This window comes from Antechinus flavipes, chromosome 4 (genome assembly GCF_016432865.1).
Source record: "Antechinus flavipes isolate AdamAnt ecotype Samford, QLD, Australia chromosome 4, AdamAnt_v2, whole genome shotgun sequence".
In the NCBI taxonomy this organism is placed as follows: domain Eukaryota; kingdom Metazoa; phylum Chordata; class Mammalia; order Dasyuromorphia; family Dasyuridae; genus Antechinus; species Antechinus flavipes.
Genome location: NC_067401.1, coordinates 165280656 through 165300302, shown reverse-complemented (window position 1 = coordinate 165300302; position 19647 = coordinate 165280656). Strand labels below are relative to the sequence as shown.

The window sequence follows — 19647 nt, the reverse complement described above, 5'->3', positions numbered from 1 at the left end:
TCTTTGTCTGTACATAGGAATAATAGTAACTCACATGGTTTTTTGTGAAGATCAAATGAGAACATATGTATAAAGAACTTTTAAAAACTCAAGATGTTGTAGAAATATTGTTATTGTTATCATTAATAATTGCTTCTGATTTTTCCTTAATTTAGTCTATTTATTTGCTCTTCTATTTTTAAACAATCACCAAATAGTTTTGATGATGAATTCTGGAACTGCTATTCCCCTTCCATTCCCCCTTCTCCCTCACCATTATTTCCCTTGAGATTCAAGATATTTTGTGCTTTCTTAAGAATTTTGTTATTATTTGCTTAGTATTATGAAGTAATACTATTCCCTTGGTAGTTTAGTCTCATACTAAATTTGCCAATTAATTTAAATAGTATTGTTATTTTTGTTATATTGGCACACATAGATTGGTCATGAACAGTGACTTCAAATGGTTTTTGTGTGTATGTGTGTATTATTTTGAATCACATATTTTATTTACAACTGATTGAAGAGTTTTCCTACAAGGTCTAATGGAAGTAGTAGCTGGTTGCATGTGGGGTCCAGGGAGTGGGTGGTGGTAGGAGAATCCATGACTATTTAAACGATGGTCTTTTTAAAAAGGTCACTTGATTTGTTCATGAACCAACTGTAAAACTGAGAATGCAAAATAAAAACCATTTCCCCAAACTCTCTAGTCCAATGTGAATATGTAGTTTACCTTGCATAAACCTTAGTGACAGATGCTACTCCCTGGGAGAGCAGTGTTTACCTAATACTCACCCAGGATCTGTACAGGGAATAGAGAGACCCCAGCCTTTAAGTATTTTCTGCCTCCTGCTTAGCCTGCTGCTTCTTCTTTTGTTCTTTCAGGTTTTCCTCAATAGACACTTGTTGGAAGAGAGTGTCACATTCTTCCTCCGTGTCTATTTCTTCTAAGAAGACCACATTTTCTCTTGAGACAACAATAAATGAACAAACATTTATTAAGTTCTTACTCTATGTCAGTGCGCTAAGAATATGGATACAAAGGAAAAACCAAAATTTGAGGGCAGAGAACTGCCTTTTAGTTAGGGAGATAATATATGTAAATCAGAACATGCAAGGTAATTAGAGAGAAGGTGGAAGATAGGGATGGCACTAGCAATTGGGAGGAGGGAACACTTGAACTGAGGTTTAAAGGAGATTTAGGATGGAAGGAGCATTCCAGGAGTGAAGAACAGCCAATGTTCTGTTCTAGATGCACAGCATCTAGAATTGAAGTTGGAAATATACAAAATAAATATATTTTCCAGCCTTCAGACTACAAAATATATGCATGGCTAGATTATGGAATATATGAAGGGCAGTAGAATTTAAAAACATTTCAAAAGTGAAAAGGGGGAAGATTTAAATACCAAAGAGTTTTATATTTGATCCTGGAAGTAATTGGGAGCCACTAGCATTTATTAGGTGGGAGCATGACTAGATCAGAACTACACTTTTTTATTAAAGCTTTTTATTTTTCAAAACATATGCATGGATAATTCTTTGACATTAACCCTTGCAAAATCCTGTGTTCCAATTCCTTCCCCTTTCCCCCACTCTGGCAAGTAGTCCAATATATGTTAAACATGGTAGAAATATATGTTAAATCCAATATATGCATACATATTTATACAATTATCTTGCTCAGAACTACATTTATGGAAAATTATTTTGGCCATTCTGAAGGTTGGATTGAAGTGAGGAGAGATTTGAGGTAAAGAACATAATTACGGTCATCCAAATGAAGGCTTATGAGGGCCTGAACCTAAGGTGGTGCTGTGTTTTAGTAAAATAAAAGGACATTTTTTCCATATTATGGAAAAATAAATTACAAGATGCAATGACTGTATATTTGGAGTGAGCGAAAGAGATTTTGAATGTAAATGATGATGTGAAGTTATAGAAAAAATTTTGGAAAGGGATGGGTTTTTTTTTGGGAAAAGATTATGAGTTCTGTTATGGACATGTTGAATTTGAGATGCTTATGGGACATCTGGTTTGAAATATTTAACAGGCAGTTGTTGTCAGACTTGACCTCAGGAGATAAACTAAGACTGAATAAACAGATCTGAGAAATATCTCCATAGAGATGAACTATGAGAACTAATGAGATCAATAAGTGGAGTAGTATAGAAGAAGAAGAGGAAAAGACCCAGGATAGAACCTTGGGGAATATCTGAGATTAGTGAGCATGACATGAATGAAGATCCAGCAAAAGAGAATGAGAAAGAGCAGCTAGACATAGATAGAAAGCAGTGTTAGGAAAACCTGGAGAAGAGGGAGTATCCAGGAGGAGAAAGTGATCAATAATGGAAGCTACAGAGAGTCTTAGGAAGCTAGAAAGAGGTAGAGAGGGATGAGGATTGAGAAAAGGCAAAGAGATTTGGGATCAAGAGATCCTTGGTATTTGTGGAGTTTCAGGTGAATGATAAAGTCAGATTGCAAGAGAGTTTAAAAGAGAGGAAGTGGAGGCGATAGAAGTAGAAAACAACTTTCTCAAAGGACATATCTAAGAAAGGGAGGAGAGGTATTAAATGAATGGGAATCAAGTAAGCATTTCTCAAGCATGTGGTGTTTGTACACACAGCAGTGAAGTGGACAGTAGATAGGGGAGAGTGAATGTTAGAGATTAGGGATGATGGTGGGATCAAGCTTTTGGAGAAGTTGGGAGGAGAAGGAATCAAATATACATGCAAAACAGCTGTTCTTAAAATTTGCATGTGTCATGTACCCTCTTGGCAGTCTGGGGAAACCTATGGAAGCAGAAAGGGTCAAAAATCAGCATAATATTTTAGCTGAAAACATATACATGCTGAAATACACATATACATATAAAATGTATACATATGAAATACATACATAATTGAAAAATACATATACACACACACATATATATTGCATTACAAAAGAAACCAGGTTTAGTGAAACTATATGATGATGTCATGTTATATAATGTTGTGTTATATTACATGATATTATGTTTTCCCATCAGAAGTTCACAAACCTGAAATATCCCCATAGATGCTACAGGTTAAGGACCTCCACTGTAGACAGTCTGGCTTTGAGCAGTTGAAGGGCCACTGTATTATCATACACACTACACTGAAGGAAGAGAGTGTAGAGGACAATGTGAGACAAGGGTAAGGAGAGAAAAGTGAGCTCTTGGCCAATAACCTCAGTGTTTTCAATAAAGTACAAGGTAAGGACAGATCTCAGTAGAGATTGTGAATGTACAGTAGGTCTTATCATGGAAGGCTTTAGGGGAGAAGAAGAGGTTTGGATAGGCTCAGGTGGTGAGTGAGATAGGAAATCAATTAGGAAGGAGGAATAGCATTACTCTGTTGTAGTGAAGGCCTGGTTGAAATTAGCTAACATAATTTGTAGTGGACTGTCAGCAGTTTCATCATTTCCTCCTGTTTCATTCAGCAGCAGGTGAATTGGAGTAGAGGAAGCAGATGGTAAGAGTAACCCAGGGTTGAGGTTTAGTGGGGACATGATTGGTGATAGGACAAGGGAACCAAGAGTGGAGGATAGTGTCCATTTGAACTGGCTGGCCAAGGTGTTATGATGGGAAAGGGAGAAGAAATATGGCCAGAATAGAAGTCACAGTGAAGACAAAGGTTATGTTTATGAGGAATGAAACATAGGAAGAGGTAAGATTATGATCCAAAAAAGAAAAACAAAACTTCATCCAGGAATACTGCCATTTTTTTTGCCCATATGAATGTTGTTAATTCTTAGTTAAAAAACAGACCAGTGCTTTGCTAATAGCTTATGTGGATCCCACTGGCTCAATGGAGCACCAAGTGTTTCTTGTCAGTGTCCTTGATGAAACTGTCAGTTCTCTCTCTTCCATTCCCCCATATCCCTGCTTCAGGGATTTTGTTTTTGCTATAGAAAAACATAGTTAATTTTTGTGGGCTTATTTTGTACCTTATTGCTGTACTATTTCAGTTATTTTGCAGCTTTTCTAGGGTTTTCTAAGTAAGTCATGTTTTTGACAAATAGACATCGGTTCTGTCTTCTCTTTGCATATGTTTATGTCTTTAATTACTTCCTCTTGTCTTATTTGTACCTCTAGTATTCCTACATCTTTGTAAACAAAAACCAGGAAATCATGTTATCTTTGCTTTATATTTATTGAGAAAGCTACAAGTATTTCTCCATTTCACATAATGCAAAAAGAGAAAAATTATGAGCCAGGTTTTGAAGTCATTAAGCAAGGGGAAAATATCTTCTCCCAATCCAATTCAATATATAGACATTTTTAATTTAAAATTTTTATTTATTTTTTACTTCACTTTTATTTTCTAATTTGTTTTCCCACCATTCCCAGAGATTCCCAGAGATAAGGATTGTTCAGCAAAACTAATCAATATATCAACCAATTCTATTATATGCATCATGTTCTAAATCTGTAGTTCCTTACCGCTATGAAGAATGCAGGAAGTTGCATTCTCTTATTTCTTCTTTGGGGCCACATTTTGTCTTAGAATTTCATAGAATTGTTGTTGCGGTTTTTTCCACTTACGTTTCCATAAACATTTAATGAATACTGCTGTGTTCTGTGTACATGTGCTAGAGATATAAAAGGAAAAAAAAAAAAGCTTTGTCTTTGGGGATTGTACGTCATACTGGAGGATACAATTTATAAACAGGTAAGTATATAAACAATTATTTGAGGAGGGAAAGGACACTAACAATTTAGAGATAATGGTAGAAGGCAGTAAGCAGGAGATGGAAGAGGTGCTATAGGCGGCAGGCTTGCAGTCAGAGGACCGGAGATTGAATTTTGGTTTAGCAACTTAATACTTTTATTATCTTTGATAATCCTTTCCCTCTCTGGAATTCAATTTCTTCATTTGGAAAATGAAGAAAATTGGAACAAATGACCTCCAAGATTTCTTTTAGTTCTAAATCTACCCTATATATTCAAAAGAAGATATGCTGCTTAATGATATTAACCAAAAAAAAAAAAAAAAAGAAGAAGACGACGAAGATCTGGAAGTGTAGTGATTTTGACACAAATGGGCTGTATCACCCTAAGTCATTTAACATTTCCGTGCTCTAAGCAGTCCTTCATATATATATATGTATTTGTGTGTGTATACATATATATAATAAAAATAGAGTTATTTATATATATATAAATATATAAAAATCTTAAAGATCTTCCTATCTCTAACTCTATCATTTATATATATTTATAAATGATAGAGTTAGAGATAGGAAGATCTTTAAGATTCTTCCTTGCTTACTCTAAATTCTATGATCCTACTACATGCTTAGGACATAGTAGAGGTTTTTGTTCCTAACTTTAAGGTACTTAGAGAATAGCTGTAGAGATAGAACTGGCACACAACAAATACAAATTACTTTGTGGTGCAGGGCTTGCTTAGGAAAAGAGAAAGATGGGTGTGGGAGAGGGGATCTCATAAAGGAGATATGATTGGAGAGATAATAGGCTGAGCAATAAGGAAACCTTAGAGGTTTAATGATCTCATTTTAAGTCCTAGAAGCTGAAGTCCTCTGACTTGCTCAGATTACAAAGTTAGTAAGTGGCAGGTTCTTATTTATTCTTTGATGGACAGCAGGGGTAAGGAAAGGAAGGCATAAGTTGGGTTGGAAGAACTGAGACAAGAAGGCAAGGTGGAACATGGGGAGCACATTGGCAATGGGTAGACCTGACTGTAAAGTGAATAGATGTGGCTGATGGAAGAATGGGAAAGGATAGAAGAGGATACTTGCCTCAATGGCATTCTCTCTCTGACCTAGACCTGCCTGAATTCCTACGGTCTAGTGAGAAAAAGAATCTGGGATAACATCGGGATTCAGTGAGTAAACACTATGGGTGGAGAATTAATCATACTGGGTAACATGACCTCAAAACAAAGCAAAAAAGTTGCTGGATTTTGTAAACCTAATTTTATGCTCCTGTTAAATCATTTTTATCATTATGAGATGAGGTGCTTTATCTGAGATACCTTTGCCCTCCTCACCCCCAGTTTATCTAAGAAATCACTGCACATTTCCTCTCCCCCATGAATTAAACTGTAAGTTGGCATTTAACTGTTCTCAGGAAGGAGTGAATTCCTTTGTAATGATTACCCCCTAATTTAACTATCTTGAATGTTAAGATTTTGAAGTTGACCATTCTGTTATTTTAACCTTAGCACAGTACCTGACTTAACTATTGGGAAAGATACACATTCTAATTGTTATCATTGAAAGAATGCTGGATTGTAGTCAAAAGATCATGGACACATTCTGGTTGTTATCATTGAAAGAATGCTGGATTATAGTCAAAAGATCACAGAATTAGGGCTGAGAGGGATCATAGAGCCATAGAATCCAACCCCTTCATTTTACAAATTTGGACATTGAGGAAGATTGATGATTTGTCTTGGATCACAAAGCTAGAAATAATTTGAGAATGGATTTGAACCCTGACTTCAAGTCTAGCATTGAATTCAGATTCTAAATCAAACGTTTGTTTACTGTGCAACCTTCAGTAAATTATAACCTTCTTGAGTCTCAATTTCCTCTATAAATTGGGGGGCGATAATCTACTATGTATCTTAAAATTTTGTAGTTTAATATATTTTGACATGTATAACATATATTGAATTGTTTGCCATCTAGGGGAGGAGAGAGGGGGAGGGGGAGAAAATCTGAAACACAAGGCTATGCAAGGGTCAATGTTGAAAAATTATCTGTGCATATGTTTTGAAAATAAAAAGCTTAAAAAAAAACAAAGCTGAAAGGTAATCTGAAGTCAAATCATGCAAGATCTAAAAATGACAGGCCAGTGGTTTATCATTCATCCTCCTGGGCAATAGGGAGTTACTGAATGCTATTGAGGAGAGAAACAAAGTATTCATAGCCATAAAAAAAGAAATTGATTGTAACTTAAAAATTAAATAAATTTATTAAACATACATGTTCAATAAATCTTTTTTTGAAGTAAAAAAGTTTGTAGTTTAGAAATCTAAACAATTATTATTGTCATTTGATTTTCTTAACATGCCTTGGCAGTCCTAAGAAGGAAAGAGAATTACCTAAATTGTGCATTTGGAAAGAAGTTCTTCCTCTCCAAAGCTGAGATGATTCAGTTCAATTCAGTAAACAATATAACAACCTGATACGGACTCTTTCAAGTCCGGGGCATACAGATTTTTTTTTTAAATTAGTAACTATCCTGAAGGATTTAAGAGAGAAGAGGATCTGGTCAATGTGGTTTAGAAAAGAAATTGAGGAGAAATTTCAGCTAGGAAGCTTCATGAACTTGGTGGCACTTTAGTTGGGCATTAAAGAAAGTACAGAATTTCCTTAGGCACTTATGACAAAGAAATGTATTCTAGGCATGGAGTGCAGAGAAGACAGAACAAGATGAGCATCAGTTAGCTCATGGTAAAGTCTGGCTAACTGTAAAGAAGAATAGTATAATAATAAAAAGCCAGAATGATGCTGATCATGGGATGAGCCAGACACAGGGAAATTAAAAATAATAGGTCCTGATGGATTTAGAAGATGGTATAATTCAAATATGGTCATTGGGTTAGTTGGTTTTGCTGACTTACTTTTTTTTTTTTATTCTTTATTACTAGATGTGGCTCTTTGAGTAAGGAAGGGAGAAGATATATTTTGAAATGAAAGTTATAGTGAAGCAAAAGGTATCCATAAGATGTTTAAAAACTAAATACCAAAAAGAATAGATCCCAAGAAGCAATTGATTGAGTTCCCAACCTAGAGTATTATTTCAGTGGTTATGAATATTTTGTTGGGCCATAACTCCTTTGACAGTCAGTCTGGTGAAACATAAGGATTCTTTGGAAAAGTATTTTTAAATATATAAAATAAAATCTATAGGACTATTAAAAAACTCATTATATTAAATAGTTACCAAAAAAACTTTTTAAGTTAATAAACCCCAGATTAAGAATTCCTGCTCTAGAATCAGGAAACTTTGTACATAGTTAACAGCAAGACTGTGTGATGATCAACTATGGCAGACATAGCTCTTCTCAGCAATATAGTGATCCAAGACAATTCCAATAGACTTGGAATGGAAAATGCCATCCACATTGAAGGAAATAGAGACTAAATGCAGTTCAAAGCATACTATTTTTTAAAATTTTGCTTTGTTTTTTCTTCCTTATGGTTTTCCCTTTTTATTCTAATTTTTCTTTACCATTATGATTCATATGGAAATAGGCTTAAAATGATTGTACATGTACAACTTATATCAGATTATTTGCTGTCTTGGGGACAGGGGAAAGAGGGGAAGGAGGGAGAAAAAAATTGTAACTCAAAATCTTACAAAAATGAATGTTAAAAATTATTTTTATGTGTAATTGGAGAAATAAAAAACTATCAAAATAAATTTTAAAAAAGAACTCCTGCTCTAAACCAACCTTTACGCTTTCTAGATGGAAAAGTTAGGGACCAAAAAGGGAAATGATTTGTCTATAGTCACCCAGGATATAATTGAACTAGATTGAAACCAGTGTTCTTTCTACCTACCCCTACTAAGGATTGATGTCCTGGGTCATAACCAGGCAAACTATTGGAAGAATGTATCATATTTATGAAGGCCTTAGGGCCTGAGTTTATTTGGCAGGTGGTCAGAATATTTATACACTTCCCATACATTATGCTTTATTGCTTTTGGGATTTGGGGAGACTTTTGGTTTAGGTCTCTGACCCTATTACAAAGCATAGAGCTGAGGAGTTATACCAGCCATTTGGGAAAAGGTGTTTGGTGGTTAAGAGTTGAGAGAAAGCAGTGATAGGGTTGGGGAAAGTAGCAAATAGAATTTAAGTTCTTGGAGGACAAGAATTGTTTCCTTTTTGCCTTTTTATCCCTACTACCTAGCCTGGCATTTAGTAGCCATTGCATATACATGTTATATTGATTAAATTGTTGAAATATGAGTGATCACTAGAGTTATAAGGTCAGATGAAGCCATAAGTATCTATCCTAATAACCCAAGAATCCCAAGTCTGTCTTCCAACCATTAATATTTGTAGCAGAGGGAGTAATGTCATTGATGGAAGAGATGTTAGAAGGATTAAGGAGACTTCCCTGTTTACCATTTCCTGGAAAGGACACTTTTTACAAGTTGTAATGGATCTCAGTTTCTTTATCTATAGAGTGGAGAGAATGAGTCTTCTCTAACTCCTTCCCACAGGAAAGAATCTAGGAAAGTCATCTTCCCCTCCTCCCCCCAACTCCAAAAGGAAGTCTTAAACATTTGACTTTATTCTGCCTTGTACTGTACTTATTTATATATTTCTATCTCATCTATTAGAATGAGGGTACAAATCATGAGATAATATTTGAAAAACACTTAGCACAGTGTCTGGCACTGGCAATTAGCAAATACTTCTTCTCTTCCCCTTACATGTTCCTGTCCCCTTCACAACATGGAACATACATCTAGCCCAGGTTGGTAGCTTAAAAATATCTGTTGAATGGAATTGGAGTGAATTGGGAGAACCAACCTATTAGTCAGCTCTATCTACCTTGGCTTCTCTTCAAAAAAATACCCTGGTCAATTCAATCCAAAAGGCATTTATGGGCAAGGAAGCTGAGTGAAGTCATTTCCTAGGCCAACTTCTGTCTGCCCTCCAGGATACTTTACAGCTTCTTTCAGTCAATGTTTCTTTAGTGAATGCAAACTCATTTTAATATCAGTCTAAGGAAAACAAAATTGGAAGGCTGAATTTGCATCAAAAGAAATCACAGCCAAACCAAATAGAATATAAATTTTGGATTACACACGTGTTTGGATAATCTACTATTCCCTTTCCAGGCCCAGAATTAACAGTGAACAATACTATGATTTGGTTCTGGTTTTGGTTTGTGAGAAAATAATGTCCTTCCTCTCCACAAACACCCTCAACCTGGAGTAAATACCCCCAGTCTTTCCAGAGGTCAAAGTAATCTAAATGTTAAGGCATTTTAGATATGCTAATGTTTGAATGGGGTAGCAGATAGTCCTAAAAGTGTTAATTGGAACTCATGGACTGCTGAAGAAAGCTAACATCTAAATGACCAAGATGGATATGAAACTAGCTGGAGAATAAGGTAAAATATATAGGGGCATAACTCTCTATCTCTCAAGCTAGCCTGGATTCCACCTTTTACAAAGATCTTTTACATTCATTATATTATTTGGCCTCCTTAGCTATCTGTCAAGGTCATTTTCTTCTCTCTGACTGATAAAGAAATAGTGACTTAGAAAGTTAAATGACTTGACCACAGCTTCCAAAGCCTTAAGAAATTAGTTCTGGTTTCCTGAAGTCAGTATTCTTCAATTTTTGAATTGCCAAAATTCATCCAGTTATTTAAAAAAAAAAAAAAAAAAACACTGCTAGATTGCACATCTAGCTGACATGTTTGTTTAACCAATCACTATATCCCTTTCCTATTCTTTCAACTATATTGTGGCATTAGTCAGTTAGGGGAATTTGGAGAGGTAGAATTGTAAAGAAATTTCAGAGAATCCAGTTTAGAAAACATGAATGGGATTAAAGAAAAAAAGTGGAAGATGGGAAGCCCCACTTGAACTCTTACCTTGGATTGTAGTCTTTAAAAGGGAAAATATAGTTCAGGAAAGTTCTTTTTGAAGAAAGAGAGATGGAAGGGAAAATTTGGGTGACTTAGAGGAAGACAGTTTTTAGTGGAAATTAAAGGTCTGAGACTTATACATAAAAAATCTTCTACATGAGTAGAAAGATTCTAATTTGGTCTGGAATATAAAACTAAGCTTGAGTTTGGAAGTTAAAGTAGAGATATGAGGGGTGTGTGTGTGTGTGTGTGTGTGTGTGTGTGTGTGTGTGTGTGTTCTCCAGGTTCAGCCTGCATTTGTACTTATATCAAATGAATGCATAGATTGGATTCTAGAGATAAGCTTGCATGGATCTCCTTCACAAAGTATTCTAGAATCAGTACTCCTCAAATTTTGAATGACCAAAACTTATCCAGACCCCATCCCCTAACATATATCTAGCTGACATGTTTGTTTAATCAATCACTATATTCCTTTCTTGAACCAATCAGAAATATTTAAACCTCATAAAAGAATCACAGGATGTAGACCTCTATTGTTAAAACCTCATCATAGGTGATGTCATATTTTGTGATTTTTATTAGCTGAATTAGGAGATTAGTAGTGGAACTCACACACCACCCTTCCCTTATACACACTTATATTTTAAATTTATCAACAAGACTGGATTTGCAATTCTCATAGAGTCACAAGTCTAAAGCAGAGGCCATCTAGTCTGACACATACATCCCAATTTTACAGATGAAGTAATTGGAGATTAAATGACTTAGTCACTACCATAAAGGTAGCAGTCCTATTTGTCTTATTGAGAAAAATAATTTATGAAATAAAGAATTTCCATAAGATAGTATATTTTAAAAGATAATTATTCATGAAACTACATATTTCTCTTGAATTTAGGCTGTCCTGGTAATGCTCCACACATCTGGAGAGAAGTATGGATTTAAACTCTAACTCATTCCATCAACAAGTTTTTATTAAATGCCTATGACATGTCAGACACTGTGCTAGATTCTGAAGTTACAAATATAAAAGCGAGACAGGCCTTAGACCTCAAGGAGTTTTATATTCTAATGGGGAAGTTTACAACACTGTGAGTCAGTGGTGTGGGTGGGGGAAAGTTTTTTGGTAATCATAGGGATTGTGAGTGGAGTCCTAGGAGAAAAGACTTTCACAACTTTCCCAGAAACAGTCATTATGTTGACTTTTAATATTTTACCTAGAGCAATAGTAAGAAGTAAAAGATGGGAAAGGATAAAAATAGGGTAGGTGGCAAGAAACCTGAGCTGAGAAGGCCCTGGCATCCTTGTGTGTGACTGTTTGGGAAGTGAAACATGGTCTGGGGCAAGCTAGGTAGAGTGAAGTACTTGTGTTTCCCCTCACTCACCGACTGGTCAAAGTGCAGCCTTGGGGAGGACTGGGTGTTCTGGGTCGCACTTGAGGTAGGTGGTGGAGAGGTACTGTAGCCAGAAGCCCAGAGCTCTACCTGAGATCTGGTTTCTTTGAATCAAAGGTCCTCCGAAGGAATCTTCTCTTTGTGTTTTGACCTGAGTTCCATTGTTTCACTGGGTTTGTTGGTTTTGAAAATGCCCAAATGTCAATTCATGGGGGGAAGTTTAATGTAGGTATCATTGCCAGGGAGGAAGAGGGGAAGTGCAGATAAATGGGCAGAGGATCTGATTTGAAAAGGTTGACCTTGGACAGGATCATTCCTCAAAGATGGAAAGCATAGTCTTGTTATTGTGGGAAAGGATAGTAAGTCACCAAGCCAAGAGTGTAAAGAAACTTCAGAAAATCCAGTTCAGAAAACATGAATAGGATCTCAAGATAAAGTGGATAGACTATTGAATTTGAAATTCGAAGGAGTGGGTTCAAATCTCGGGGATGCTATTTATTACATTTGGGCCTTTGAGCATGTCACAAAACCCCTCTTCCATAAAAATAAAAATAAGGAGATTTGACAAGAATACTTTAAAAATCTCTTTTACTTCTAGATCTAATCCAGCCTGAAGCTTCTAATCCCTGATACTAGCCAGGCTGAATGAAGTTAGTGAATAACTTGAATTCAGCTCAGGTCTACAGGTGTTCCCACTAAGTCCAATATAGTGGGCGCCTGGGAGTAGCGGGGATGAGCCAGTTCAGGCCAGAAATGGAGTAGGGCAGAATTTCTATGTTGATCAAAATGGGGTAAGTCTGCACAGTCTGGGCTAAAGAAGAAGACCTGGATACAAAATCAATCAATTAATCAATGATTTTATGGTACCAAATATCAATTGCCAGATCTTGGGAGATGAGCCTGTTCCTTCTGCATGGGAATTTTTGCTGTTGGGATCAGTTTACTCCTCCTATACAATGAAGTTGTTGAATTACACCATTTTTAAAAATGAGACACAAATGGGATAAGGGAGCATGTCATAGGATTATAAATTTAGTCCAGAGAAAAATTCAATCTTTCTCTTAAGGTCACACAACTACTGAGAAGTAGAGTCAGACTAATCCAGAGCCTCTGACTCTAAAACCAGTCCTTTTTGCCCTGTGACCTAAAACTTTCCCTTTAGCCCTCACCCTTCCAGATCCTAAAGCCATTTGTAGAAGGACTGAGTTTAGGAGGGAATCCAGAATCATGGAGGACTAAGCTTAACCACAATTAATCTGTGATGCAAGCTCAGGTTTTCTTCTTCAAAGTACAACACTCTTTCCATGGTAGCACCCTTCTGTTTATCAAAGGTACTGTTGAAGCACACCTTCTGCAGAGCATATCTACAAAATTCTTGACAGGCAATTTTTTGTTTCTACTTGAACATCTCAGCAAAATGGAGGTGGTAATAGGGAGGGTGTGGACTAGATCCCACCTTCTTAAACTGTGGGTCTTGACCCCATATGGAATCTTGCAACTAAATATTCGGGTTGTGAAATTATGATTCATTATCAGAAAATGTTTGATTTGTCTCCCTATTTTATATACCTATATATTTGGGGGTCATATAAAAATCTGTCAGGCAAGAAGGGGTCACAAGTAGAAAAAGTTTTAAGAAGCCTTAGATTAGTTGATGTCTAATAAAAATAAATCTAAGATTTCTATGGTGGACAAATAATTGTCAGGAAGCTTTGTCAGAATCATAAGATCAGAGATTTAAAGCTGGAAGGTAATTTGGAGGACATAGAAATCGGTCCCACACACAGATAAGAAAAGTGAGTCTCAAAGAGGCTAAGTGATAGCCCAAGAGTCACATAGGTGCTAAGTGTCTGAGATGGTATTTGACCCCATATCATATATTAATATATAAATCAAGTGCCCTGTCAACAATAGGATCTCAAAATTTTTGGTCTCAGAACCCCTTTGTTCTTTTAAAAATTATTAAGGACCTCCTCACGGAACTTTTGTTTATGTGGATTGTCTATTGATATTTATTGTATTAGAAATTAAGATGTCTAATATTATTAAGAACATTGTTTTGATCTCACAGGTCCCCTGAAAGGGCCTTAGAAATCCCCAGGGATCTCCAGACCATATTCTGATGGTCTTCCTGATTGAAAATAGGATACTGTCCTACTTTTTTAAAAGTGGGAAAAGCTTGATACTAATTCTAGATCTATTCATTAGAGTTTTATGATCACTTGGCAGGAGATGTGTTGATCACTAAAGCCATCATGGGTTAAGAACATTATGCCCAATTAACCTTATTTCCTTTTCCTATTGGGTTACCAGAGGAATGACATTTCTGGCCCTAAAGGAACTTACATTCTAATGTGGGAGACAACTTATCTAAATCAATGCTGCCAAGATAAATATAGAAAAACTGGAAGGCAGCTTACAAAGAGAAGGAACTAGTGGTGAGTTCCTTGACTGGAAATAGTCAAACTGAAGATGGCTGATTATTATAGAGGATATTCTTTTTTTTTATTTTTAACACTTTTATTTAAAGTTTTGAGTTTCAAATTTTCTCTCTCCTTCCTTTTCTCCCTTTCTGAGATGGTAAGCAATCAGATATAGATTATATATGTGCAATTATGTAAAACCATTTCCTTATTAGTCATTTGATACAAGAAGATTTGAATAAAAGAAAAAAAATTTTTAAATATCATGCTTCAATCTGCATTCAAACAATAGCAGTTTTTTTCTCTGGAGGTATAGAATATGCTTTATCATTGGTTCTTTGGGATTGTCTTAGATCATTATATTGCTGAGAATAATTAAGTCATTCACAATTCTTTATCACATAATATTGCTATTACTGTGTACATTCTCCTGGTCCTGTTCACTTTACTATGCATCAATTCATGTAAATCTTTCCAGGTTTTTCTGAAATTATCCTACTTGTAATTTCATATGGTACCGTAATAGTCCATTACAATCAGATATAACTTGTTTAGTCATTCCCCAATTGAAAGGCATCTTTTTTGTTTCAAATTCTTAGCCACCATGAAAAGCACACACACACACACATATATATATATATATATATGTATTTGTATTAATAAGTCCTATATTTGTATAAATAAGTCCTTTTCCTTTTTGTGAATGTTTCTGGTGCTGCATTAAAGGGTATGTATGTTTTTATAGCCCTTTGTCCATAATTCTAAATTACTCTCCAGAATGATTGAATCAATTCACAACTCCACCAACAGTACATTAGTGTTCCACATCCCTGTGGAGGATATTCTTACATGGCCTAGAAGTTTGCAAAGTGCTTTCTTCCAATGGTAAGGTAAACAGTATGTGTATTCCTGTCTTGTCAACAGGGAAACCAGAAGGATTCATTAACTTTTCATTGAATTCCAACCCAGATCTTCTAACTCTTCAAGTTTATTTTGATTTCATTAAGAATAGAGACATAACTGATCAGTTGTGATGTTCTTAATTCCATGATCAAATAAGGAATCAACTTGTAGTCTCTCCTTTCATATTCCCAGTCTGACTGCATCACTATTTCCCTCTTTCATCCTTCTCTTTTCTCTTTCTCTCTCACTATCATTATACAGAGAGGGGAAAAGATCTTTTAGTTTTGTCTGGTCACCTTCAGGTATGACTTCAAGACCTAATATATGGTTTGTGAGTATTGGGTAAGGGAATCAATCAATCAATCAGCCAGAATTTATCAAATGTCTTCTATCAGAAATTATGTGCTGTAATTGATAAAAATGCTGGACTTGGAGCCAGAAAAACCTGCATTTAACTCCTTTCTCTGATGTATATTAGCTGTGTTATTTTAAAGAAATGACTTGATTTCTGTGAGCTTTAATTTTCCTTGTGTATAAAATGAGAGGGTTGGACAAAAAGCCTCTGATGCTCCTTCCAGGTCAAAATACATAATTCCATGCTATTAGTTAGTTGCTGGGGATACAAGGACAAGAAATAAAAGTTTTTCTTTATAAAAAGCTCTCATTCCTTTGGGAAAGACAGCATGTACATAAGCATATGCAAAATAAATGTCTACACAATGAATGAATAACTACAATAGGGAAAGCATTGCAAACTGAAAGGGACTAGAAAAAGATTTGTGGAGAAGATGGTACTTGTACTGTATCTAGAAGGAAGTCAAGGATTTTATAAAGTAGAAGGGAGGAGGAAGCTTATTCTAAGCATGTGTGATGGCCAGATAGGAAGTACTGTTTATGAAAAACAGAGAGAAGGCCAATTTGGCTGGACTATAGAGTAGGGCAGTAATGAATAAGTGGAATGGAAAGATAGGGTGGGACCAATTTGTGAAAGTCTTTGAAAGTCAAACAGAGGAGTTTATATATTATTCCAGGAGCAGTCTAAGAGAGTCTAGAAGTTTATCAAGTTGAGAAGTAGTGATACAGTTAGGTCTGCACTTAAGGAAAATCACTTTGGCAGATTTATGGAAGATGAATTGGTGTGAGGAGAGACTTGAGTCAGGAAAAACAATTTAGGAGGCCATTATAATAGTCCAGGAGGGAGGTTTTGTGGGCCTGATGTAAGATGGTGGCTGGGTGAATAGAGAGAAAGAGTTTGGATTCCAGAGATGGTGTGTGTGTGTGTGTGTGTGTGTGTGTGTGTGTGTGTGTGTGTATGTGAGAGAGAGAGAGAGACACAGAGAGAGAGAGACAGAGAGAGAGAGAAAGAGAGAGAGAAAGAGGTGACAAGACTGATTGGACATACAGAATGAGGGAAAGTGGGAAAAAGGATACTTTAACTAGGGAAGATCAGGAGTAGATCATGGTAGAAGGGAGTTGTGTTGAATAAATGAATAAAAGAGTTAATGAATGAAGCATTTATTCAGTATTTACTGGTGATACAAAAATGATATAAAAGCAAGATAAGCTCATGTTTTAATATGTGAGTTAAGACATATGAAAGATTTCAGATGGAAAGGATGATTTTTAGAGTGTAGCAGCAAAGCAGATGGCAATGTCTCTTCTGTAACATCATTGCTATTGACAAAATCGTATTATTTTCTGACTTTACGGTGTCAAGGACTCCTGGAACAGAACTTTCTTTTCTGTGCCTTCAGGAGCTGGGGCTGGAGCACCTGGAGGAACAGTGGCCAGCCTGCAGCTCTCCACTCCTTCTCAGGATGATATCTGAGAGCACTATGCTGGAAGCACTGCTGTTCCCAAAGCTCAGGGGCCAGGGCTTTCTGCTTGGGATCCAAGGGGAGATGGTGGTCAGGGTGTTGGGGGAACCATGCTGTCTCTTTCCTCAAAATGCCCTGCTGCTTCCAAAAGGATAACTTGCCTGCCTTGTGTGTCCTGCATGAAATGTAACTATAGTATACTGTTAGATACTCAGTAACTGGCCATCCCTGCTTGAGGTTTTAAGTGGTGCTGGGATTGGAGTGGAATAGAATAGGGCAAGTTGGAGGTAGAAGATAAAGGATGGGAATGGGCTGCTGTCTCCTTTCCTTTTGTTCTTTACTTTCTGCCTTGTTCTTCTTAAAGAGGACATTTTCTTACTGCATTTGGGCATGTGCCTGGTGACCTGTGTTGTTTAAAATTTCTTGGGGGTTAGGCAAGGAGTCGGAGGAGATGGAATCCTCCCTGAAGAAGCTGAAAAAGGGTTAGGAACAAGTAGAGGCTGGGGGTACGTACATGTCTTCAGTGATAACAGGTGGGCCCACAGTAGGCAAATGTTTTCCCTTCTTTCTAGAGTTGCAGCTCCTGTAGTCTGAGGACAGAGACCCAGTCTGATCCAAGACAAGTGGGGGGGGGAGAATGAAGAGGGGGAGAATGGGGGTGACCTAATGTATGGAGATTTGTGGATATGAGTGTGTTTCTTTGGGTGTATGTCATTAAGCCAAGCTGCTGGTTTCTGGGAGTAACAGGAGTTGGGAACTCAAGGAAGTCTCCCAATTTTAAAAATCTTAAGGAGAAAAAAAAAGTTGAAGCTCTTGTTCATGCAGTCTATTCAGAGGCAATATGATGAACTTTTAAGTCAGCTTGGGAGTTAAGAGTTCCAGGTTCTAATCTGAGAATTTCAAGGTCATTTACTCTCCCACCCCTTCATTTTACAGATTTGGAAACTCAGTCCCAGGGAGTTTAAATGACTAACCCCAAATCATTCAGGTGATACATGGCAGAACCAAGATTTGAATTAAAGTGGTCTGATTCTAAATTCAGCTTTCTTTCCCCTGTGATCTGTAAGGTCCCTTACAACTTAGCATTCTGATCATTTTTCATTCATTTATTGAAAGACATGTTTTTATTCTAGGACTTTGTCAGTCCTCCTTAAATCTCAATCAACAAAACAAGGAGTTGTCCTTGCTTTCCACACTTATCCCTAATGCTGCTTGTTGCTCTTCAGGGGATTTCTCTTTCCCCTCAAGGACAGACCTTTTATTTTAATTTCATTTCTATAAAAAGTGTTCTGGGGGTAGGGACCATAGATGTGATGGGAGTACAGTGTAATTTGCCCCAGTCTCTGTCCTTAGGCTGGCCTGAATCCTTGGCGTTGCCCTAGGAATGAAAGGGGGAGGAAGAGAAAGACAGATACATACAGAGGAAGAGACAGAGACAAAGGAAGGGACAGAGAAATTGAGAGGGGGGGGGGAGGTAGACACAGAGACAGACAGAGGTAGACACAGAGACAGACAGAGAGACACAGAGACAGACAGAGGTAGACACAGAGACAGACAGAGGTAGACACAGAGACAGACAGAGGTAGACACAGAGACAGAGGTAGACATAGAGACAGACAGAGGTAGACACAGAGACAGACAGAGGTAGACACAGAGACAGACAGAGAGACACAGAGACAGACAGAGAGACACAGAGACAGACACAGAAAGACACAGAGACAGACACAGAAAGACACAGAGACAGAGTTTGTAAGTATTTGTGGCTTGACTGAGTTGGTTTTACATATTGGTGAGTTGTGTATATTTGTGAAACAGTGGGCACGAGACTTCATTTGTGGGAGAGAGTGTTTCTAGGCAAATGTGTTTGCTTGTGTGTGTGTATTTCTGTGTGAGTGTGTGTGACCACGAACATGTGAGTGTGTTCCTGAAAGAGTCTGCATGTGTCCTTATCTCTCTCTCTTGTTCAAATGTTTGTTTCTTTTCTCTGATGTTTATTTTGGAAGATCTCAGTCCAGCCCTCCCAGAACTCTGCTGCTGAGCTGGCTCTGCTCCCAGTGGCTGGTGCCCTCACTCCTCAGCAGCCTGATCTCAGCTCAGGATTGGAGTAGGATTGTAGCACAGGGCAGAGAGGTGACAAATCTCACTTATTGCCCTCCAAACCATGAATGTTAGTATAGGATTTTTTTAAAACCCTGATAACATCTCCCTCTCTAACCCTCCATCCCCCTCAGTCTGACAATTCAGTCCTCCATTCCAGATCTGAGGGTGTGATAAAAAACAAGCAGTTATTCAGCTGACGTGTCCCCATTTATTAACCAGAGTTCCACCCCTTCCAACACCTTTAAACAAAACTGGAGATCCAGGTGAGTTGGTTGAGGGATGAACCAATACTGATTCTTCTTTTAAGCTTCTTCAAGATTCCAAATGGAATTCCACAGGATTTGGACCCCTGGATTTTTTCCAGTTATATAAAGATAAGATTTAGAGACCATAAAATTAGGTCCTGCCTACTCTTC

General features: G+C 37.0%; 1 protein-coding gene and 1 long non-coding RNA gene across 3 annotated transcripts in view; both read left to right on the top strand.

Moving 5' to 3' along the window:
* BAHCC1 (BAH domain and coiled-coil containing 1) overlaps positions 1-19647 on the top strand; it is a 156952-nt gene that overhangs the window by 28649 nt on the left and 108656 nt on the right. The gene's annotated exons all lie outside the window — the stretch shown is intronic.
* On the top strand, positions 17832-19585 carry LOC127560653 (uncharacterized). The gene is made up of 2 exons (XR_007953384.1): positions 17832-18713; positions 18754-19585. It is a non-coding gene; the product is annotated as an uncharacterized LOC127560653 (long non-coding RNA).